This window comes from Schistocerca americana, chromosome 2, assembly GCF_021461395.2.
Source record: "Schistocerca americana isolate TAMUIC-IGC-003095 chromosome 2, iqSchAmer2.1, whole genome shotgun sequence".
NCBI lineage: Eukaryota > Metazoa > Arthropoda > Insecta > Orthoptera > Acrididae > Schistocerca > Schistocerca americana.
The window spans coordinates 835,480,773-835,506,212 of record NC_060120.1 but is presented as its reverse complement, the minus strand read 5'-3'; the positions used below and the strand labels follow the sequence as shown (position 1 = coordinate 835,506,212).

The 25,440-nt window shown below is 44.5% G+C and overlaps 1 protein-coding gene and 1 non-coding gene across 4 annotated transcripts in view; one reads left to right on the top strand and one right to left on the bottom strand.

Moving 5' to 3' along the window:
- The window catches only part of LOC124595539 (long-chain-fatty-acid--CoA ligase 4), a 260,221-nt gene that overhangs the window by 176,609 nt on the left and 58,172 nt on the right, over window positions 1–25,440 (top strand). The gene's annotated exons all lie outside the window — the stretch shown is intronic.
- Trnai-gau lies at window positions 2,560–2,632 on the bottom strand. The gene has a single exon. It is a non-coding gene; the product is annotated as a tRNA-Ile (tRNA).

Sequence of the window (25,440 nt, the reverse complement as noted above, 5' to 3'; positions counted from 1 at the left end):
AGCTCTGTGCATCGTTGCGTCGACTGTCGGGCAGTTCGTATCAGAAGCATGGTCCTGGGTAAACGAGATACGCCTATCTCCTAAGAGTCTCTTCACAGGTAGCTCTCGTTTTGGAGATAACCGTACAGGTATGTTTTGTAACGGTGCCTTTTGAGGGAACTGGAAGAGAAACTGAGATAAGCCGCACTGAATTGCTCCTGAGAGCATTTCTTACTGAACTGCATCTGCGGGAATGTCTTTAATACTAAATCATTTGCGGCTAGCACGTAAGAAATTTTGATTTGGCTTTCTGTGGGATTTACATTGCTATTTAACGGATTTCAGACACTGCATTTCTATAAACATTCATGGTGCATTTGTTGACGTGCTTTGAATTCCACAACTGAAAACTCTGTAATCCGTAAATCGCGGCATTGCCTGTCTCGACGTTGTACGTGAGAAATTCATCGAATGACTCACCACTATTACCTCTGGTCCTGGTAGCTGAGTGGCCAGCGCGACGGAATGTCAATCCTAAGGGCCCGGGTTCGATCCCGGCTGGTTCGGAGATTTTCTCCGCTCAGGAACTGGCTGTTGTCCTAAGTATTTCATCCCCATGGACGCGCAAGTCGCCGAAGTGGTGTCGAATCCGGCGAACGGTCTACCCGACGGGAGGCCCTAGTCACACGACATATTTTATTACTATTACGGCATCGCCAGTATGCTGTGTATCATAAAATGCGTACGGGTTGGGAAAATTTGACGGCAGTCTATAGTTCGTAGGACGTGGGAGAGAACTGCCAACAGCAAAATAAATTTCTGTATACCATCGCGATCTCTGACGAGGATTGTTTATCAAGCATTCCATAGAACCTCGTAAGTGCAATAGTTAAGTGTTTTCCTAGGCAGCGTTCAAGGCTAGAATGTTTAAATATTGACATATCGTAAACAGTCCATATACGAAACTAGGATCTTCAGTGAAGTAAAACACGTTTAGACAGAATGAATTCCCGGGCCGAAAGTGCTATTCTTTACACAATCATCGAATATTCCAGAATATGCAACCATTATAAATTTAAATAAACCTTCCAGAAAAACTAAATATTTACTTGTTATCGGGTTTTAACTGGCGACCCGCAGTACAGCTCGCGGCAATATATTACGATCATCATGTAAATAAATCTGCACTGGCACTTCAGCGTGAGATGTCACTCCTTGATGACATAGCACAACATGAATAAAGACTCGCACTAATACGAAATTGTAGTTTGGTCTACGCAGATTGTCATCTTCTTGGCTGTTTTTTACCTATACTGTAAGCGTTACGTAAGATTCCTGCAATCCATCAGCCAGTTTGGACTCGCATAGTTTTCGAGCTAATCTTGCAATGCGTTAATCTATTGTGTGGCAATCTCGCACGTCAGCCCACATGTCAAGTTTGCCATGCGACATAGTACCGTCAAACTGTGCAATTGCATTTATGTGCGTAAAAGTTGCGCCTTAAAGCGTTAAGTTTCGTGGAATTATTTTACTGTAGCTGTTAAGTTTGCGTGAAAATGTCTAGGGAAGAAAATGAGTTTTCCATAGGGCCAACAGTTCAGAACGTAAACGAATTCCTGGTGCTCGGAGGTTGTTCACACATCTCTACCATAGATTCTGAGCTACTCATCCTAGAGTGTAAACGTCAGTCATGTGGTCAGTGGTTTTAGGCTTTAGTGTAAGTGAATTTACGGAAAAAAAGTAAATGCGATATCGCAACGCATACATTCCAAACTAGGTTTTCTGTACTCCCGGATTAGTGTCCAATTACGAATAGCACTAATACGTACATAGCAAGATAAATTTAAAAAAGTTAATTTGACCAGTAGCAACGTCGACGACGTTGATCAAACTTTAAATGAAAATACATTCATTCTGAACGGAAAGCAGGCGCCTTATTTTACCTTGCAGGAAGTGCTGGAAACCCAGTCTACCTTAGCGGGCAACGTTTTCTGCGCGTGCGTCAGAGGACCACGCGATTGCGTGACGTAGTTGTGCGCTCCCCCTACTGTTACGGTAGAACGCCAGGTACCGTGGAAATATTCCCACATGATCGCAACAAGTACTCCCACAGATGGTGTTATTACAGCAATTTCTTACGAATTATTTAAAGTGCACATTTAAACTGCTAGAACCATTCTCGTAAACAGTCGATGGAATTTCTGTTAGTTTGGAGGGCAGTAAAAGCACAAAGCACCGTCTATTCACAATGATGTCGGACTCCTACTTATTCAAATTTTTCTGTATAAACCTTAAAGCAAAACTGGTGCATAATTCGTTTGTTTGCAATAAGTTTGTGGAACATTAGTTTCGGTCTAGCAGCTAAGTGTCTAAGCCCTTCAATAGCAGGGAGAAGCATTTCGCAGAAATGCCAGAAATAGATCTGAAGCAGGTAAAAGTGGAGCATACTGGATATGCAGTGTTAATTGGGAGAAGTGGGAAATTTTCGCGCACAAACGCAGCGACCAGTAAAGCCACAAAGGAATTAGACATTAGCTGACAGTACGCTTTGATTTATATCAATAGAGCAAGATCAAAATTTGTGCCAGACCAGGATTCAAACCCGGGTCTCCTGCTTATCAGACAGATGCGCTGACCACTATGCCATCTGGACACAATAGTTGCCATTTGGACACAGTGGTCGCAACAGCGGGACTAATATAGCACGCCTCTCTGCCTAGTAAGGAAGAGACGTGGGTTCGAATCCTGGTCCTTCACGAATTTTCAACTTGCCAAATTGATATAAATGAATACCCTGGCAACGAATATCTGTAATTCCATTGTCTTGATTCATAGTGCCTGCAGGCTCAAAATCTGTTTCAAACATGCCCGAAAGAACCCACCACATTATCTGACATTAAATGTACACGAAAAACTAATTAGGTCTGAAAAAAACTATCATCTTTGCGTAGTTACACAGTATATACAGACACTGCTATTGAGAATTTTCCATCAGGAATGTTCATTTGAGTATGGTGGTTCCTGGTTACTCGCTGTAGGTCACAGCTCGGAACACGGGGCGAGAAGCAGCTAGGTATAGTAGTAACAGTTCAGTAGAAATACACTGTGATCAAAGTATCCGGACACCTGGCGAAAAAGACTTTAGTTCGTGGCGCCCTCTATGGGTAATGGTGGAATTCGTTATGGTGTTTGCCCACCCTTAGCCGCGATGACAGCTTCCACTCTCGCAGGCATACGTTTAATCAGGTGCTGGAAGGTTTCTTGGGGAATGGCACGACTGTGCAGGCCAGTTAATTACAGGGTTATTGTCGTGTAACCACTCCGTCACAGGCCGTGCGTCATGAACGGATGCTCGATCGTGTTGAAATATGCATTCGCCATCCGCGAATTGCTCTTAAACAGTGGGAAGCGAGAAGGTGCTTAAAACACCAAGGCAGGCATGTGGTGTGATAGTGCTATGCAAAAGGGATGCAAGCCCCCTCCATGAAAAACACAACCACACCATAACACTACCGCATCGTAATTTTACTGTTGGCGCTACACACGGTAGCAGATTACATTCGCCGGGCATTCGCCATACCGACACCCTGCCATCGGATCGCCACATTCTGTATCTTGATTCGTGACTTTACATAAAATACCTATTTGCTCAATCGTGGGTCGGCTCTAGGAAGGCTACTCACCACCTCTCCCCCCGCGCCTAAACTTCGCGCCATCAGAGATTGCCACCATGTGGCGTTCTTCCCTATGCCTCTCCAAGCCGTCTTCGTGTTGGCCATATTAGTTTGACCCATGGCTTTTTACTTCGCAACGAGCTTCCCCTTTGTTGTTCCGGAGCTCCCCTCATGGTGATCAATGTGATATATTCTTGCTGGACTGTCCCCGCCTTTCGGCCCTTCGCAGTAAATATGACCGCACGCCTTCCTTGTCTCAGGTGCAAGCGTGCAATACTCGCATGGTCTTTCTTTCCGCGAAAGTGATTTGTCCTCTTGGGTATACGTTCTTGAAATTTCCTCTGGAATTTGAGTCCCTCAATTAGGAAGGCGTTAGTTATGGATGCCTTGAAATTGACTAAACACCGGGCAGATTCTCCCCGCCTCTTGCCTATATTTCGTCTGGTCTATTGCAATGTTTTGGTTCCCCTTCTCTTGTCTTCTTCCCGTGGTTGTCCCCGTCGTATCGTGATGGCATGGTGCGGGAGGCGGCGCTGATGCTATACCGCGAGTAACGTTTCTGGGGCCCTACTGCTCTCCCCATTTCCACCCCCAACCCCCTCCTATTCTTTCCTTTTCGTGCTGCCGAGACGTCCCTTTTCCCTATGTTTGCAGGTTATCCCGCCATCTTGACTGGACTGTGCTGCTTGTATTCTTCCTCCCTTGATTTATGCCATCTATAATGATATAGTCCCCCCCCCCCCTCCCAATCAACGAAGTGCAACCCGGTAAAGGCGCCAATTCACACGCTGACCGGATCTGCTACCAACAACAAATCCGATTCGTGAGTCCACAGGTAGAACCGTAAAGCTTAGACTCCCCTTCGGATTCTAATGCTGAATCTGCACCTTCATGGCGTCACCGAATAGTTTTCGAACAACCTTAGACGGTACGAGCATACCTATCCATTTTTCGTGAGGGTTTCACATTTGTGAAACTGCAGTTTTGCCACTATGGAAGTATTAACATTGAAAAGCGCTAGCACAGTTATTGGAATGGAAACGTGTGGTGTAGTCTCTACGAGAGGAGGCTTGACAGTGGACTTGGTTCGTCTACGACAAAAAATAAGATTTTGTACAAGTTTCCGTGGCAGCGCCTGAAATAGCCGGCGCTCCAGTCACGTTGTAGCACCGGCAGCCTTTAGCGCTGGGCTGTAGTGCCGTGCGAGTGCAGTTTTGCCGCAGATCTGCCGTGCGGGCAGGAGCGGTTCCTCGGCGCCGGCTGCATAAGAACCGGCAGAGTCGGTGAGAGGCCCCGTTAGCGGGGCCGCCGCTCCTGTCCCGCTTTCTGCAGCCGCGGCCGTCCGCCACGAGGCGAGCGACAGCTGTGCTCTGCTCACATCCCACGCGCCACATTCTGCGGTTGCACGCGGCCGCCTAGCGTTTCACCGTTGCCTCGGTTGTCGGTGTAGGGGCCCCAGCTTAGCAGGTAACTCGAAGAATATAACTATTCAGGATATACTCTTGAAAATTTTGGCATGTCACAGGAGAGGAAAAACACGTCTATGTGGAAGTATAAAAATCTATATTCATAAGCGTCTAAACCATCCCCGCCCTGTCAACACAATTTTTACTTCGTTTAAGCCGCTAGTACACGTCTTAATTTCGTAAGTTTCTAAGTGACACCTGCGTTTACGTTACGCCATGTACGTATATATGCACAGAAAAACTAGTCACATATTTCTCATCTGCAGCCGTCGTTTTGATGAAATTTTAGATTTCAACAAGTTTCGGTGACTCGGTAAATTTTCAGGTCTAAATGGATAGACAGTAAATACATAAACTTACCAACCATGCAAATTCAGAGGCAGATTAAAAACAAAACAAGAATCAAGGACAATACTATGTAAGTGAATTTACAGTAATCATTTGATATAAACAGATGCATCCATTGTCACCTAAAATAATTACATATAGTTTATCATAACAAAATAAAATTTCGGAGTAGGTATTAAAATCCATGGAGAAAAAATAAAAACGTTGAGGTTCGCCGATGACATTGTAATTCTGTCAGACAGCAAAGGACCTGGAAGAGCAGTTGAACGGAATGGACAGTGTCTTGAAACGAGGATATAAGATGAACATCAACAACAGCAAAACGAGGATAATGGAATCTAGTAGAGTTAACTCGGGTGATGTTGAGGAATTAGATTAGGGAATGAGACACTTAAAGTAGTAAAGGAGTTTTGCTATTTGGGGAGCAAAATAACTGATGATGGTCGAAGTAGAGAGGATATAAAATGTAGACTGGCAATGGCAAGGAAAGCGTTTCTGAAGAACAGAAATTTGTTAACATGGAGTATAGATTTGTCAGGAAGTCGTTTCTGAAGGTATTTGAATGGAGTGTAGCCATAGTTCGGACAAGTTCGGACATAGTTCGGACAATAAATAGTTCGGACAAGAAGAGAAAAGCTTTCGAAATGTGGTGCTACAGAAGAAGGCTGTAGATTAGATGGATGGATCACATAACTACTAAGGTTTTGAATAGAATTGGAGAGAAGTTTGTAGCACAACTTGACCAGAACAAGGAACCGGTTGGTAGGACATATTCTGAGGCATCAAGGGATCACAAATTTAGCATTGGAGGGCAGCGTGGAGGGTAAAAATCGTAGAGGGAGACAGATGAATACACTAAGCAGATTCAGAAGGATGTAGGCTGCAGTAGGTACTGGGAGATGAAGCTTGCACAGGATAGAGTAGCATGGAGAGCTGCATCAAACCAGTCTCAGGACTGAAGAAGAAAAGACGACGACGTTGTACAATTCTACTTTTATTAATAAAATCATTAAGTATTCCAGGTTCAAAATTTGTCAGATACACTAAACTGCCAAATCCTGGAGTACCTACCAATCTACGAAAATAAGTTGAAAAGGTAGAAGTAGAAAAGAAACATCGAAAATAAACGAAATAAATATGCCTCTATGTGCAAACAGTCCTTGAAGGACGGGATATCTAAATGTCAATATAGGTATAGCTGTCAAAATGACAGTATAAATTTGTATTTCATTATGTAAGCGAACGACCAAAGTCCCGCAGACCATTCATTGCAAGGATGAACATACAAGAAATGTCTGTGTAATACGGTTTCATGAATTCACCTTGCAGTTCATGGCAAGGAGTGCATTAAATATAGCGCAAACGTAATCACGGTAGGCTGCATTTTTAGCCCAGGGGGCCTCCTGCTTCCCCCGAAGAACGGCTTGTGATCGGCCTTTCATCCTCGCTCAGTTCCAAAATTGCCCTGTGTTGTAACTGTTCTGCTATTAGGCATCAGACTTATCGATTCCGATGACCTTCAGCAGCATAAGATGAGGCGGGCCTAGAATTGTTCCCAGTTGTCTTCTACCCCCACTATACTATATTGTGTTCAGTTTTTCTCGAATTATTCTTTACAGCCATAAAGGTTCGGTCCCTTAAATATCCATAATCCGTCCATAGAGCTACACTACAGATGTCACCAAAATAGACTTAAAGAGATGAGCGGAAGGTGACTGTCACGCTTAAGCCCTTACTTTACAGTGCTTTTCAGGTTAGAGATCAGTGCCCTGTGAAGATAATGCCGTGATCGTCAGAGAACCCTCTAAGATTTGCAAATGGAAAAACATGGCTTAACATGCCCACTGAGGAGTCCGCGGAGACATGAGGCACAGTAGTATGATACAATGTAATCATTTCGTATCACCGTTAAAGTTGGAGTTGCACGTATGTCTTCTATGCATTGCGTCTCGGAAACTTAAGTCTTAAGATAATTTAAGAACAGTCCTAAAAAGCGACATGAAATGTGACGATTGCGAAGTATCAGGAGAGAATGGGAGACTAATTTCTTGAAAGGGTTCTAGGAAACTGAAGTACATCTGTAAATGCAATTGTTATAGCAAAATAGGGGACAGTGTCGCTCATAATAATACGTGTTGGGATGCCAGTCATTAAGACGAAGGCGTTTATCGAAACGTTCAGTTTCACGAAATTTCAATCGACAAGTCTCCTTCGTTCGCGAAAATATCGATGCCTACCAACGTAGGGAGAAATAATCACCTTAATAAAATAAATCGGAGCCCACGCAGGGAGAATTTAATTCCCACGCGCTGAGTGAAACAGTCGAGAAATAGTTCGATGGTTAGATAAACCATATGCCAGGTACGTGTCAATTGCAGAGTAGTTACGCAGATCTAGTAAGCGCAAACTAGACGATAATGCGAAAAATTCGGGGTTGCTTTCTCCCGTTTTTATACCTCTTATGGAATCATGATCTGATATAGAACGAATTCGTATAGGCCTTGCTAGGATCGTAAGTCGGTATAGCCCTTGCAGAATTATAACTCAAATGCTATGGGAACTCAACAATGGGAATCTTTGGAAGAAGGGTCTTGCGAAACTCTGTAGGGTACATTTAGAGAACCCGTACTGGAAGGAGGTTGTTACTTTTATCGTGCGACCATCGTGCCAGGGATCATGACAGTACCATAAGCGAGAATAGTGCGCGTACAGAGGCTTGCAGTAACTTTTCCCTCGCTCCGCACGCGAATTGAATACGACGGCAAATAGCTAGAAAACTTCAGATCTGGTCGTAGACATTAAGTAGGTTCTGAATCTCACTGCACATACACAAGAATAAGCGGAGCTAGTCTTAGTACAGGACGTGAATCGGTGCATAAAAATTTTCAGATGGCTGCGTTAATGCAAATTCCTCGCAAACATGAGTGGGATTCGTTTAGCCTATGATCCTAGTTACGGGACGTTTGTCGTGCACTGTACAGTGAATTGCACGTAAGTTTTCGTGTTCAGTTTCACAGCTACTCGTATCACCACCTGTCTCGTTTCTTTGCGATCGCTTTTGATTTGACGTCTTGTGATTGTATGTTAGTCAAAGGCAACATATTCCGTTGGGAATATTGGACATAAGGTAATCTGGTTTAAATTTGTTCTGTGAAATTTCCGATGCGTTCATTTATTTTGTTGCCTTAACCTCGGTCTAACACTTTTCAGGTTTCCCCAAGAACGGAAATGGTTCTGTGAAACAGTTTGGCTGTTGTGACACTCCCATTTGGGACATGACATACGTAACTCCTGGAGAAGATTCAGCACGAATTAGATTGTTCGTCATGGACCACTTGGCTTATCAAACTACCTTCGTGCATCGCGAAATCTCCTGCAACACTACAGACATAACGTGCGCCGTGATAATTTGAAACGTTTCTAGCTTTTCCTCGCGTAGTAAGCAGTGATTGCTGCACGTTACATTCTGTGACTGATAAGGCACAGACGAGCATGAAACTTAATTCGCTCCGCGATCACAAAACGTTAAAGAAAATTACGGTCACTTGACAATATCCAGGGTGCTAGTGTTGTCATTCCGGGACCTTCATGGTAGAATAGTAACAACTTACCATATCCCACCGAGCAAGGTGGCGCAGTGCTTATCACGCTGGATTCCCATTAGGAAGGACGATTGTTCAAAACCATCTCTTGTCATCCAGATGTAGATTTTCCTTCATTTTCCTAATTAGCTAGACAAATGCTGTGATCGACCCTTTGAAAAGTTAACGCCAGAGTTTCTTCCCTATTTTAATAAAATAGCTTGTGCTCCGTACCTTAGGACATCTTTGTCGACGGGACGTTAAACCCAAATCTTCCTTAATCTTACGCATTCAGTGGGCCTCATCAGAAATTATTCCCCCTTTCTCGCCGTTGGAAGGTTAAGCAGTGAGCAACAGTAGATTCCGGTGGCTCAGTGCTGTTCATGACGTTAACAATCATGACATACGGTGATATTCAGAGTAACTCGGCCGGCTTGATAGAAAACCAGATGTGGCGCACGAACGTCGTACGTTTCCCGCGCTTGCAGAAGTTGAGGCAGGTCTGTACTACAGTTTCATTGTCGCCAGTTACGTATTTAGAGATTGAGCTTCCCTATTAAAATACGAATGCGATAAGGACGATGGAGTATCTGTTACAGGAACCAGAGGTGGTGGTGGCGTGACGCTTATCGTGCAACGGCTGGTATTACATTTCACGGGAAGCCAGCACTAAACTGGCGCGATCTAGATTCAAAACCTTCCGTGTCAGACCAGTGAGCGCCCGACATTCCCGCTGCCGTCCGTAGACACCGCGGGCAGAGCATGGCGGAAAGAATTTGCAGGGACTGGGGCATGGTACTGAAAACTTCAGATCTGGTCGTAGGCATTAAGTAGGTTCTGAATCTCACTGCACGCACACAAGAATAAGCGAAGCTGGTCTTAGTACAGGACGTGAATCTGTGCATAAATTTTCAGATGGCTGCGTTGATGTAAATTCCTCGCAAACGTTAATAGGATTCGTTTAGCCTATGATCCTAGTTACGGCAAATGGTTCCAATCGTCGTAGCGGAAGAAATTTAATAAAAAATTAGATATACGACTAGAGAACTTGGTTTGGTTATTGGTACTAGGTTTTCTGCCACGCTCATTCCGAACTGTGAGTGAATCTTCCACTGAGCTATATAGAAACATGCTCGTTGATTAAAACTTCGTGCCTGGTCGGGTGAAATTCGGGAAACAATTCACGAGGTTGTTAAGCACGCAGTACACTTCATTCCGGGCATAGTTTCGCATAGTATGCGGGAGAATTGTTAAATTTGGAAGCTAGGCGAGATTGTGGCAGAAGTGAAGCTGAGGGCGACGCTAGATAGCAGTCGATAAGAGAATTGCCTTTCGCGGTCGCTGTATTAATCTCTTGGGATTTTTAAATTTCGCAGCCCTCTTTCCGGGAGGGAGACCTTACGAAACCGTTGTTCCACCCGCTCATCTATCGGTAGATTAAGCTGTACTGCCCCTTTTTGGTGTTTACGGTAGTTTGTTGTAGCTGCAAGAGTTTCGTCTTCTCCGTTCATGCGGCTGGTCCCGGTGGAGGTTCGAGTCCTCCCTCGGGCATGGGGGTGTGTGTTTGTTCTTAGGATAATTTAGGTTAAGTAGTGTGGAAGCTTAGGGACTGGTGACCTTAGCAGTTAAGTAAGTACCATAAGATTTCACACACAAGTTTTTTCTCCGTTCATTAACAAAAACGACACGGTACTAGACCAGCTTTAGTTGCTGAAGTAAACTAAAGCCGGCGGCTGTGGTGTAAACGACTCGCACCAGGCCATGAGCATTACAATGAGGCTTTGCTAATCTCGCGACAGTTTCTACTCATTTGGCAAATATCCGTATGCAGCTGTCGTGTTCTGGTTAATAGTGTGGAAGACAGTAAAACTAAACCTAAATGGGTGGAATGTAATGTTTCCAGGGCAGTCGGTGTACCTCGAAACCACGGATTTCTACATACGTGGCATTAGGACGGTAGCTCGTTTAGAAAGTAGAAAAACAGATGGTAAGTGAGGGTCGAGCCGTGGAGCGTACGTGGATGGTTCAGCCAGCAGCAGAATTTAACTCTCCCAAAAATTTATTACCCAGTTATCCAACTTATTAAATTTTGTTCGGCGACAACTAAACGTATGTTACTTAAATTACAACGAAAATCCGTATTGTGTTAAGTGGTGTCTTCAGTTTCGTTGGCATCACATAGACAGCCAGACTGCGCTACAGGCATGCATCGGTCAGGAAACCCCGGTGGTGACTGGTTCGCACGCTGGCCCTACGTTCTAGCAGTCCCCGTATATTTAGACGTATCTTGTCTGCTTCCTCCCAGAAATAGACGTCGGCGCCTTGGAGGCGCTTGCCGCACTCGTCACCTTGCTGCATTGCTAATGCAACAGGTTTTGTCACACTGAAAACGGTGCACATTGGCCAGTTATTCCAAATTTAGGAATGTATTCTCAAAAGTTTGTGGCTTGGTTGCGCGTGTCGTATTGCGTATCCAAATTCGTGGGTGTCAGTCTATGATTGATTGTAAGATTTCTATGGAATTACTCAGTACCAACAGGGTTCACAGCCGCGACAAATGACTTGAATGAAATGTTTCTTGCATCAGCTGTTCTTAACTTCCATTTGTAATGGGCTTGATTTGAACGCTGTTACTCTAAATGGTCTTACACTGCCACAATCCGCGCCGCCTCATCCCTCTATCCCTGCTGTTTTTAATTACAGCATTTATTACCTCTGAAGGGTAATACGGGCAGTTGGTCATCTTTGCGTTACACTGGTGGCGCTTCTGATCTTACATAATAAACTAATAGATTGCTACAAAACATCTGGTGACATAACACATGCTATTAACAGTATTTGTCCGGCCCCGGTAGCTGAGTGGTCAGCGTGACGGAATGTCAATCCTAAGGTCCCGGGTTCGATGCCCAGCTGCGTCGGAGATTTTCTCCGCTCAGGGGCTGGGTGTTGTGTTGTCCTAATCATCATTTCATCCCCATCGACGCGCAGGTCGCCGAAGTGGCGTCAAATCGAAAGACCTGCACCAGGCGAACGGTCTACCCGACGGGGGCCTTAGCCACACGACATTTCATTTCAACAGCATGTGGGCATTAAATTTAATTCTAACAGACATCGTTCGGGAAAACTGGCAAAGGTGCAGCACTGGTGACAATTGGAATCATCCCTTACGAAAATTTTCCTTAATATCGTAACTGACGATCATTCACACGAATTGCTGATACGCAAGCTCTTTGCTGTATTTCTGAGGAAAGACTTTGAAGTGCTCCTTATCGTTCGCGTGCATGAACCTGATACCACGAGCAAATATTAAGACTGATAAGCAAGAGGTTAACAGGCCTCACAAAAACAGAAATTTCATAGCAGTTTCCAATAAGAAAACGACGTGAAATAACACTTCATTGGTGTCACGTTATCACTTTAATGTTATGGCGGCGCTCCCTTAGAGGCAATCGATCTTAGACACTGGATGTTGGGCGCATTCGAAGTCGAAACCTTTGGTCGGATGTTGGAAGCGCTTGGCACCGAACCGAGTGACGTAATCCCAGCCGGCGAGATGCGAACAAAATAAACTGGACTGTGCACGAGAGCCGCAGAGCGCACCAGCGCAGCCGTCCTAAATAAGTGTCGCACTTTCGTGGTCTTCAGCTGTACTTGGGGAGAAACTTAATTTCACGAGTCAGCTCTTCACTTCATTACGAATTTTTGAAAACTTCTCCCTTGTGGCATAAGGTTTCGTAATTGTCTTTAACAAATGGTCACATATCGAAGAACCTAGTTCCACCCAGAATACTAGGTGTATTGCCATATTACTGAGAATGGTGGAATTCAGTGTTTCTTCTAGTGTAACGTATCTAATTATTGATGAAGACGTATAAAAAATGAAATTTTAAGTTCCGACATAAAACTTCATTCTTCGCCATCTGAGCTAGTTTTGTAATGACTCAGTTCTTGACGGGACGTAAGTCACGCCACTACGCCCGGTTTCTGTTAAGTTCGTGCCATTCGATTTTCGTTAAGCTATATGTGAAACCTCAGGCTGTTTCATCGTGATGATGAATGCAGACGGAGAAGATTAGCGAAAACTCAGTAAAAGACTAAAAATAGACTTTATTCCAATGAAAATTGAAGGCTGCTATACAGCCGAACTCGGCGTACTATTTAAAGCATATATTTATAACATCACTCGTAGCATTAGTTTTCAGACGACCATATGGCGATTATAGGCGTGCTGTATGGGATACCTGAAGTCCCATAGTACCGAAGGAACACTGAATATCAGTCTGTTGTACCGAACGAAAATACTCGTCAGTAGATTGGTGATCTGTTACTATGCTCTGGGAGAAGACCGAGTGAATACTATACACCGTCCGAACACGCCTTAAAGGCCCAACGGTACCTACCGGCCGTCGTGACATCCTCATTCTTTATGCTTTAACGGATGCGGATATAGAGGCATGTTGTCAGCACACAGCTTTCCCGTTGATTGTCAGTTTTCGTGAGCGGTGCCGCTACTTCTGTCAAGTAGCTCCTCAATTGCCCTCAAGAGCTGCGTACACCCCACTTGCCAACAGCACTCAGCAGTCCCAGTCGGTGACACATCAAAGTGCTAGCCAAGCGAGTGGATATCAGAACACAAAAAATATTAGTTCACTTTGTCACACACAGGAGAATTACTGTCTAATCCATTTCCACAGGAGTGTCACGATCATTTAGAACTGTCTCTAAACATTGACGTCACTGGATACGGACAAAAATCTGAGTACATGGAACAGTTTGCACATAGTTCTGCCTAATACGGTGACCACACTGCTGGCCTGCTAGAAGACGATGCTGTCGCCTCCCTCGATATCGCGGACTGGGCTGAGCGTTCTGCACTCGGTCGTAAAAAAGGGCAGTTGCGGTGGCTTAGCGAAAAGTTTGTGGGCTTCGCCACGCCGGTGTCGCTCATTCGTCGATACGGCGTGCAGCGACTATCCTTTGTGATCGCGTTGTGAGGTATCAACCGTGCTTAGACAACTTGCTCTTCAGACGGAACACAGCGTTCAGAATAAAGCTGCCTAGAAGTGTGAAGAGATTTTCGTTGCAGAACCAAAATACCGCATTCCGGCTGTTTTTTCCTTTAGTCAGACGTGTTCAGCGTACAGAAAACCTCACTATACTGAAATTATTGCGACTGTGACCAGAAATTAACTGCGGTAGTACCCAAAACTCGCGAATTTATTGTAATGTTTAAGTGCTGTAAAACAGTCTTAAATAGCAGAATGTGGAATTCAACACCTATTAGAAATCTATTAAATACGGTATACGATAAATTACTTGGTTCTGAAATTGTAGTGGATTACATAAATTTTGAACGTCCAACGTGAAATGCCTACTGCTAAAGACGACGAAAGTGTTAAATTTATTTAAGATGTCCGTTGGAGCGGACCGCGTATCTCGTGCACAGCCCTGTTTATTTTGTTCGCACCTCGGCGGCTGGGATTACGCCATTCGTCGCAGTAGTCGTACACAGTCCCGCGAGGACTGAAACCGACGCAAAGCGGGACTGTATGATATAGTTCCTCCGCTTTAGACTCAAAGGTGGGTGGAGAAAGCAGCCGCTTAGTGTGGCGCCACAGTCGAGTAATTACGTAATTTACTTGCCTCGATCGATACTATGGGTCGTCAGTTATGGACGACGCTTGGCGTGCGCACACGGGGCTTCCCTTCGCAGTACTGTCACGGTATTGCTGTTCCTCATACCGCGCGTCAGTGGCCGATTGCCCCTGTAATTGAAAACTTTCCTCTGCGGGATGAAACCTAACTGACAAAACTGCGGAAGTTCTCCGGGGTAGCATTTTGATTCGTGGCTCGTTATTGTATGATTTTATTCCGCTTGTTACCCAGTTACCTTTGGGTCTTGTGAAATTAAACTTCACAACCGTGAGAAAGCTTCTAATAATAGAGCACGAAGACGTACAACATGCAAGAACAATGCAGCACCAGCATCTCCGCACCAACATCCAGTGACAGTCACCGCGTGTATTACACCCGTACAGATCGCTGTCGTACGCTTAGGATCCTACATTCTCACATTGCATTTAGTACTCTTCGGTCGCCTCATTTTTGTTTTTCCAGCAGAGTTAACGATTCAAGTTACACGCAGCAGTGACAGATTTACTGACGAGTCGGCCGATATTCACGTCGTGTATGGGTTCACTCGGGGCCACGGAAGAGCTGTAGAGCCCCCCCTGTGCTCAGCTGTTTCCGCAGCGACGCAACCACGTCGCAGTATTTTATCTGTATATGCACTGACGTCACACGTCGCGGGATACCTCTTAATATCGTGTCGGATCGCTTTTGCCCGTCGTAGTTCAGCAACTCTACGTGGCATGGACTCAAAACGTCGTTGGAAACACCCCTGCGGAAATACTGCCTCTGTAGCCGTCCATAACGGAAAGCGTTGCCGGTGCAGGATTTTGTACACTGACTGCCCTCTCTGTGTCCTCTAAATGTTCGATGGTATTGGGCGATCTGGAAGATCAGACCATTAACTCGATTTGTTCAGAATGTTCTTAAAAACAACCGCGAACAAATGTGGCCCGGCAACATGGCGCAATGTCATCCACAAAAATTAAACTATTTGGAATATGAAGTCCATGTAGCCGAACATAATTTCCAGTCAATGATCGGTTCACTTGGACCGGATTACCGAGTCCATTCCATATAAACGCAGCCCACACAATTATGAAGCCACAACCTGCTTGCACAGCGCCTTGACAACTTCAGGTCCACGGCTTCGTGGGACTGGGCCACAATCGAACCCTACTATTAGCTCTTGAAACTAAAATCGGAAGTTACCTGTCAAGGCTACGGTTTTCCAGTCGTCGAGGATCCAACCGAAATGACTAAGAGCCCAGGAGAGGTGCTGCAGGCGATATAGTCTGCTGCTATAGCCCATTAAAGCCAAATTTCGCCGCACTCTCATAAAAGATATGTTCGTCATACGTCCCTAATTGATTTCAAAGATTCTTTATAGTATTGCTTGTTTGTTAGCACTGACACCTACACAAACGCCGCTTCGCCCTAGGCCGTCGTCAACTGCGTTGTCAGTGGTGAGATAATGCCTGAAAATATTCTCGGCACTCTTGACACTGGATCTCTCAATTCTGTTCTGAATTCCTCAACGATTTCCGAAGCGGTATGTCCCATGGCGTCAAGCTTGGACTACCATTCCGCGTTCAGTCTATAAATTCCCGTCGTGCGGCCGTAATCATGTCGGGCACTTTTGTCACCTCAGTGTAACCTTCTACAAAAAGCAAATCCTTCCGTGGTGCGGTTCTAGGCGCTTCAGTCTAGAGCCGAGTGACCGCTACGGTCGCTGGTTCGAATCCTGCCTCGGGCATGGATGTGTGTGATGTCCTTACGTTAGGTTTAAGTAGTTCTAAGTTCTAGGGGACTGATGACCTCAGATGTTGAGTCCCATAGTGCTCAGAGCCATTTGAACCATTTTTTAACCTTCCGTGGTGGCATGGAAGGCAGTCCGAAAAACTACTTGTTCTGTTTCTTTTGTATTGTACGTTCTGATTAAATTCTAGAGGCTTCTTCACTTTTGAGGAGATTTACACAGACAGAAATAAATGAAGTCACAGTAACAATGAATCAGATTGTCGCGCCACTGCGGACTGCAGGTCCCTTGCACCAAAATGCTAGATTCTCCCATTAGTATGGAAAAATTCCCGATAATCGTGCAGATTCCTCGAATAAGACCAGCCGTTTCCTGCTCTGTCATCTTGAGTAACTTAGCTAGTTCCATCTAGTGACGTAGATGCCGAAAGGACGATCCTGGTCGCACTTGAAATAAGACAACTTCGTTAGTTAAATCTCTCCCTCCCTCCCCCCCCCCCGTGAGAATTACTAAGTTTACCTCACGCTTTTCTCGGCAACTATGCTCGGTAGAACTTGGACGCAGTCTTTTCACCCAAAAAGACCTGTGACAGTGTAATAGATTCACCACCTACTAACTGAAACACGCTTTTCAGATAGTTCAACGCTTAACGTGCGTTCGCCGAAGCAATTCGTAGCTGGCGTTACGTAAGTTCTGTCTTGTTTAACTAGCAGTCGGACTTTGGCACCTGTGTTGCGCCTGTGTGCCGTGTGGTCCTCGGAGCTCCGGTTAACCATATAAGTGAGCTGTAAGAGATTGATTTCAGAGGTTTTTAGCAGTGAAACGCGTACTGTAACCTGGTATTATGCTGCATGCTGGACCAGTAAAATGGCGTTCTTGTTTGTATCTGCGAAACCGGTTTTGGAATGCAGGTGCAATTTCACCTGAGTAGAACTGGCGAACAACCGAAGCGTGAGCTCCAGCACTTGTAATGATATAACCAAATCGTGCAAATTTTCAGTGGTATTTTCAGAATTTCGTCGTCTTTGTTGTTGATAAACGTATTTCCCCAGGTAGCTCGATAACAGCCTAGTGTAAAGTCAGTCAGTTAAACATAAAACTACATGTGAGCTCATTTGCAAAAGGTACCAAATCCATAAAATCTCGTTTAACAGGAGACACAAACGATTCACAACCACAGTATCAGAATGCTGAGATAATATGCAAAGTATATCTGCTAAATGTCTGTTACTGCATAAATAGATTTGCCACCTCTTGGCAGAAAATTGATACCTGTTCTGGAGTTTCTGTTGGTGATAGTGTTAATCAACCACTTATTATTTAAAAACTCACGGTCATAAAGCGCCAGACACGTCCTTAAAACATTGTCATGTAAACAAATGTCATTACCAAGAAGAGCAACGACTGGCTATCGGGATTTGGTACTTCCTAAAAACGAGATGGCTGGATTTTGTACTCTTCACCATGAACAAAGTTTTTACGTGAAATGTTTGATACGGTACGGCTTGGCATACCTATGTTATTACATAGGTAATGGTTCTAAGTAGTGCTGCCACCCGTTATCTCATTTTTCAATTTTTGGGATTTGGTACTTTTCGCGGATAAGCTCATTTCTGCAGGGGCTATAATGCTAAACACTCAAAATGCAAACATTGAGTAGAATGTCTAAACGAAACAGCAGTTCGTTAGAAACTATGGATGCACTTGGTCGTAAAATGGTTTTGCGATAGCAAAGAGCTTCAGATTTTTCTTATGGTTCTAATACCGTTGTTGAACATAATGTTGTCTGCTCCAACTGCAGTCGTTTGAACGGAAGTTATTTTCCCCCCTCTTGACTTCACCAGATTCCAAACAGACACATTTAACGGAAGGAACAGCTGCTTTCGTTCGAAGTACTACTCTTACAAATAGCCTTGGTTTACTCCATATTTTAATTTTCAATAAAAATACTGAACCGTTTTGTGGTCATATGTGATATCTTCTCCCCGATAACTCCGAAAGAAGACACCATTTCGAGCCTACAGCCAATGTAAATACACAAAGGAATTAAACATTGGCTGCCAGTGGCCATTGATTTAAATCAATGGGAAGTTGAAAATTTGTGCTGGGCCGGGATTTAAACCTGTGTCGTCCTTCGTAGCCAGATGCGCTGACACTACGCCGTCGAGAGATTGTGGTCAACACAGCTGCACGGCTACTGAGGTAGTGCTACTACTCCTTAGGTCCATTACTCGCGGCATCTTACAGATTTCCTTAGTGTGTAGTGTGCATTTGCAATGAAGGGATCATTGGCCGTCAGTCTGCTATTCACCGACCAGCAAGAACATTGACCACCTACCTAATAGCCGGTATGTCGACATTTGGCACGGATAACAGCGGCGACGCTTAGTTTCATGGGAGCAATGAGGCCTTGGTAGGTCGTTGAAGGGAGTTGGTGCCACATTGTTCACACAAGTCATCTAATTTATGTAAATGCCGGGAGGGGGCGATGGAGCTCTGACACCACGTTATGTCTCATCCCAGACGTACTCGATTGGCTTCAGATCTAGCGAGTTAAGGGGGCCAGCACATCAGTTGGAACTAGCCACTGTGTTCCTCGAACCACGCCATCACACTCGTGTCCTTTTGACATTGCGCATTATCTTGTTGAAAAATGCCACTGCCATCGGCAAACATTAGTCCTGTAGGTGTGTATGTGCTCTGCAACCAGTGTAAGATACTCCTCGGCCGTCATGGTGCCTTGCACGAGCTCTACTGGACCCATTGATGCATACGTGAATGTTCCCCAGAGAATGAGTAATCCCGCAGTATACATATCGTTCCCCTGGAAGAGACAGATTCGCACCCTCCCATCAGCATGGAGGTGGTATCTGTATTCATCAGACCATGCAACATTGTGCCAAATTCCAGTGCCGATAGTCACGTGCCCATTTCAGTTGTATTTGCCGATGTCGTGGTGTTAATATTGGCACATGCTTGGGTCGTCGACTGTGGAGGCCCATCGTAAAGTGTTAAGTGCATTGTGTGTTCACAAAAACTTGTCCTCTGACCAGCATTAAAGTCTGATAGTTCCACCACACTTCGCCGCCTGTCCTGTTTTGTCTGACCAACCTACGACGCCCGATATCTGTAATGAGGGGTGGGTGCCCAACCCCGCAACGCCCGAACGTGGTTTCACTTTGGTTTCCCCACATGCTGAAGACATCACAGCACCGTTTGAACACCCGATAAGTGGTGCAGTTTCCGAAATGCTCATGCCGAGCTTGCCATCACAATATGCCCACGGTCAAACTCGTATACTTTGCGCGCCTTCCCCATTCTACACATGCACAGCACGCTGACTGATACATGCATTATGAGTGTCTAGCAGTTATTCCTCGCCAGGTGACGCTGAAACGGTTTATATCGGTATTAGGTCGGTGGTCATAATGTTCTAGCAGATCAGTGTATGTGGTGTCTGTTCTTTCGGACATGAGCGGAAGTTGAGAATTTAGGATCTAACGGATGGCGGGCAAGAGTAGTCAGTAGTTGTTGTGACAACTGTTCGGATGGTGTAGTGGTCAGTGAATTTGCATAATAAGCAGATTCGGGATCGAATCCCAGTTCGTCACAAATTTTCAACTAATCCAACTGATGTAAATAAATGCCCCTGCCAGCTAATGTCTTTAAATACTCGCTACGATAGTTAAATACAACTATTTTTGGGGTGGGGGAAAAGAGGTACTATACTACATTAGTCAGCAGTGTAGGCATTGAAAGATTTATTACATTGTCAGTATTTTCGGATATTGTTGAAAATAGTACCAAAAAATGGAGAACTTGTACACAGTTGTACTGGGAAGTTAAAGTTGACTTCTTAAGATCATTTAACAAATGAGAATTATTTTCATGGCGGTAATGGAAACGTCATGTAGTTAAGCTTGTTTTAATTCTGGACGCGTAGGCTGCATGGGAAAGGACAACTGCTAACTTGGTTTTGTTTACAAAGCACACATTGCAGCTATTGAAAGCTGTTAAGGAGCGGCAAAAGTTTCAAAGCCTGGCTTGGCGGCGTTGGCGCGTCCTGCTCTGGGGTCGTGGCGCGCTGTAAGAGCGTGTGCATCAGGGGGAGAAAGGTCAGTAATCCAAACTCCACTGGCGAGCCTTGACCTCGCGCCGACATTGGCACTGTAGTCACGCCAGGGTTATCGCCTGAACGTTGGTACGGCCGTCTTCAGCTGGGCCAGGCGAGGCCTCGCCAGAGCATGCATAGAGGTACTTGATATACAGGGAGCCTCGTAGTTGTCATGAAAATCAGTGCACGCAGGTAGCATTATGGACTCCCTCCTTCAGGGAGGGGAGAACTGTAACATAGTCGTGTAGTTCAGCGGTCCAATGTGTTAATAAACTTAGATTTGTTCCATTCGTAACTATACAGTAATTCTCGGATTTAATGTGGTGAAAGAATATCCCAAGACAATTTCATGCCTAATTGAGAGGAGCGCAGTTAAAATTCTCATTTGGCCACGATTTCCTTAAATAGCCGGAGATGTCGCTGTGGTCCTTCTAAGATAGTGTCGGTTTTCATCTTATTAGCGTAAAACAGCTTGTGTAAAGTATAGTGTTTGATCGCTTTGGAATGTACTCTTCCAGAACTAACCTTTAATTTTTCTACATACCCGTGAAGTCTGTTCGCCGAACTATCGTAATTTAGAAGAATTTTCCTCAGTCTCTTCCTAGAAACTGTCTGCCGTCGCGATGATTCATGGAAATAAAACCCACCTTGTCTGTCCCGTCGTAGTGCTAATTCTTCTATACGGAAAATCTATAAAGTTCTCTCTGCTCGCTATGTCCATAGGAAAGTAATAATTCCAGAAATATCCAACGAATCCTATTTAATCAACGCGAGATTTCTCTCTCCAGTCCTGTTGCAAATTTTGCTTCATACCAACTCAGAAAAAGCTGTGGACTAAAACTGAAACTAAAATGTCTCGCTGAGGCTTGGAGTTGCTAAAGATCTCTAAAATTTCTAGCAAATTATCTCGCACTGTCTTCTTAATATGGCATGTAATCACGTTTTCTTAGTCTCGCCCTTTCCGCATCAGTGTGTGCTACGTCCTTAAGCTTGTAGCGGTTTGATGGAGTACGTGTTTGAGCCAAATCTTTCGCTATCAACTAAGCCATTAAGCCATGTTCCGATGGTGTAACTGAAACTTGTACTCAGGCAACTTTACCAACACTGAAGGATCACGTAATATCCTAGTTCTGACGCCTGTTAAGGTAGGTTCATTGCAGTGCAGACCGCTGCTGCCTGAGGAGTTCAAATGACTGACAAGGGAACCTCCCCATCGCACCCCCCTCAGATTTAATTATAAGTTGGCACAGTGGATAGGCCTTGAAAAACTGAACAGATCAATCGAGAAAAAGTTGTGTGGAACTATGAAAAAAATAAGCAAAATATACAAACTGGGTAGTCCATGCGCAAGATAGGCAACATAAAGGACAATGTGAGCTCAGCAGCGCCGTGGTCCCGTGATTAGCGTGAGCAGCTGCGGATCGAGAGGTCCTTGGTTCAAGTCTGTTCAAATCTGAGGGGGGGTGCGATGGGGAGGTTCCCTGGTGAGCACTTTGGGACTTTGCATCTGAGGTCATCAGTCCCCTAGAAATTAAAAGGACATCACACACATCCTTGCCCGAAGCAGGATTCGAAACTGCGATCGTAGTCGAGCGGTTCCGGACTGAAGCGCCTAGAACCGCTCGGCCACCGCGGCCGGCGCGTGAAGAGTATCATTCAGAAAGCAATCTCTTGTGTATAAACTTTAGTTGGTACAAGAAGTAACATCTTTCCCTCTCATGCCCTGAGGACTTCGTCCGCTGACGGGTTTAAAACAACTGGGTGTTCAGGTAAATACGATCAAAGCATTATAGTCTGTAAAACTCTAGACACATTACTTCCAGCCACGAGAGTTTACATTTTAAGGTACGAAAGAACGCCAAACTTGAAGAGATTCTTTTCAGGTGGTAGTTTAATGGTAAGGCAAAGATTGTTGTTCCTTCTGCAAGTAGGATGAAGATTAACTGTTCTAGTGTCAAATAAGCTGTGAAAATGCCACTACATGATGATTTGCGCTTAAGATTAATTCAGGAGTGGGCTAAAAATGCGCGTCTGGTCTTCAATTATTCGTAGTTTCCGTAGATTAGTGCATGCAGGGAGGACTGCTGCAGTAAGAACCTCCGCAACTTTATGCATCTAGGGAAATAACCAGTCCATGCTGTAGCTGACGTAGACAGGTCGTATTTGCAGATAATGAAGGTATTAAAATAGGTCCCCAGTATCCATATACAGAGGATATGACTGGTTTCCCGCAAATCTTCTCAGTTAAACTCATACAAAGTTGTTCACCAAAGGCAACAGCGCTGGTAGGTTTAAACATAGGCAAAAGTTAACGTACATCTTTCAAAGTTTTTGTAGTACATATTAAGACAAATAAGAACATGTTAGCTAATTCATCCAATTTCCGCTTAAGGTATGTCCTGGAGAGAAATTGATTGGCTCCTTTATTTGAATTAAAAACGTAGACCTTGAATACGTTTGCGCTTGGGCACTTGAAATACACCACAGTGTGTATTTTTCCTTTAAAATTTCGTATGTTACTCACAAGGGGATGAATAATGATGCGGCAAATCATTTGTTCACAACCCAATCACTCTTGACAGCACAGCAAAATATGAACGTTCCTTGTAACTCGTACTGTCAGACTTGCATGTAGGAACTTGCAACTTATTTTGTACAAAATTAACGTTCAGGTAATATTTTTAACGCGTCTCTACATGGTCAGCGTGCAGCCACAAATCGGTTAATCCGTGAATTCACTAGAACGCCTCTGAGAAGTCGTGACAGTGCCAGTTACTTGCAGGTTCCGTTAAGATTTGAGTAGCGACTAACAACGATCGCAGGTATACATAACCATAACCTTCCTCCGCCATGGGCATTAAATGCACCAGAAGCATGTTTCCCTGGATACACGCTGATGCTGTTGCCGCCATGTGCTAAGGGACCAGTCAATCGGTGCTGCGCCGGCAGAACGCCGTTTCGCTCCATCTCTGCAGAAGTGTGTATATTTAGAGCGCTCTTTGGACACATTGGCCGTCCCGATATGTTGCGGGCGCATCTTTTGCCAGGAGCTGCTGCGTAGCGACGCGGCAGATTGTCGGGCTGGAGGAGTAGACACCTGCCCGTTGAAGTCGCGCTTTTCCCGGTTCTAGAAATAAGCAAATACTGCCCTGGAGCTGTTAGGCGGAAAAAAAACTGGTTAGCGAGAACTTTCAGTGAGATGCCCTTGGCAAGGTTCCCACAGTGACGCAAGAATCGTTCAGCCTGACAAGAGGTCCAGCTGAGTTCGTATCGTAATACGTGCGTGCTAAACCTTAGCCAAGCAACCAGCACTTGGGGCAACGCTAAAATTACACGTATACTGTATAATTAAACTAAAAAAGTTTCTGGGATTCTTCAAACGTCAACACGCTACACATTTTGCCACTCACAAAGGCTCTTTAGTTCAGAGGTTGAGCAGTGGCATCTCACAGAAAGCACTAGGCCGGGTTATGGTGAAATTGTAAGGATTTTTGCCACAAATTAGTTCAGATACCTTAATACTTCTTTCTAAATCTGTTACTGCCCCACTTAAGCTCTGAAGGCTTTTAGTAAATTTGTGGTAGGCATTACACATGAAGGAAACTATTTCGTGTAAGCTAGGAAAAATCAATATTTTAATGTGAAAAGCGCTAGAGTTGAACAGAAAAAGCAAAAGCTATTGTTGCAGTTAAGTTGTACTTTGTTTACAAAACTTGTTTGTACTGCAGCAAATTAGTCAGCATTTCGGCAGCGTGCTACATTATTCCCCGTGTTAATATACGGCACTGTAAGGGGACGCTATTATTGGCCGTGGCAGTTATCGAAATAGTTCCTTCGCGATAAAAAGGTTTCCACGTAAATGGCAGCGTGTTTTCGAAAAGAGACCGCTAAACATTCTCGCAACTGAAGCAGAGAACCTGCATACTTCCGAAAATTTTGACAGTCGTAGACCTAAAGTGTAGAACGTGATACACTCTGAGTCAGTTGACAGTGGAGATAAACATGTTACAGTTATTAGGCTCTGTGGTCTATTAATTTTAGGTACAATCACATACCTCATGACCAAATACATGATACGCAAACTGAACATTTCATTGTTGGAATGCTGACAAAATATTTGAAAAGTTTAATTTCCAAATAAGCCATCAAGGCTTATTTGGAAATTCCGATTTATGTGATAACACCAGATCAAAACTGTTACGAAACCGGCCTCGAACCTGAAAGAGCCATTGTCAGCTGAGTGGTAAAGTGGTAATAGCCGTGCCAGAGGCGGATTGGAAACTTCCCAGATACTCAGTGTATGCCATTACTAAAATGATGGGAGACATCATGTAACAATTTCCTTAACTGGAGATTTCGTTTCAGAATGAAACTCTGCTGCGCGCGCGCGCGCGCGCGCGTGTGTGTGTGTGTGTGTGTGTGTGTGTGTGTGTGTGGGAGAGATTTGCTTTGTCTTGCTACAAGGCAGCGTCGGTCATCTGTGGCACGTTAAAGCAATTCTTTTGTTATCCACATGACCTTTAGCTCTATGACAATGCAAATCTGTGCAGATCACTGCAAATGCGCGTAATCCCAGATGTCGTACTCCTAGGGATCCCATTGATTAATGATACTTTAAAGTTCACGCCCAAGCTTGACTGACAAAGATAAACAGAGCCTGTACTTAAAGTGGTCACGAAAGCAACAGTTTCGTACTACAAACATTTGTGTGAAGTGTTGGGGCCATATGGATCTTACGCTCTAAAGAAAGGTACCCTCAGTTATTCCCATGAACAGCACAAAGATTAATTATAGACGCTGTATCTGTCAGTGACCTAAAATTGAAACGCTTAACTTAAAACAGCGATATTTTAAGCAAGAATTGGAATAAAATGGTATGCAGAAATCACGC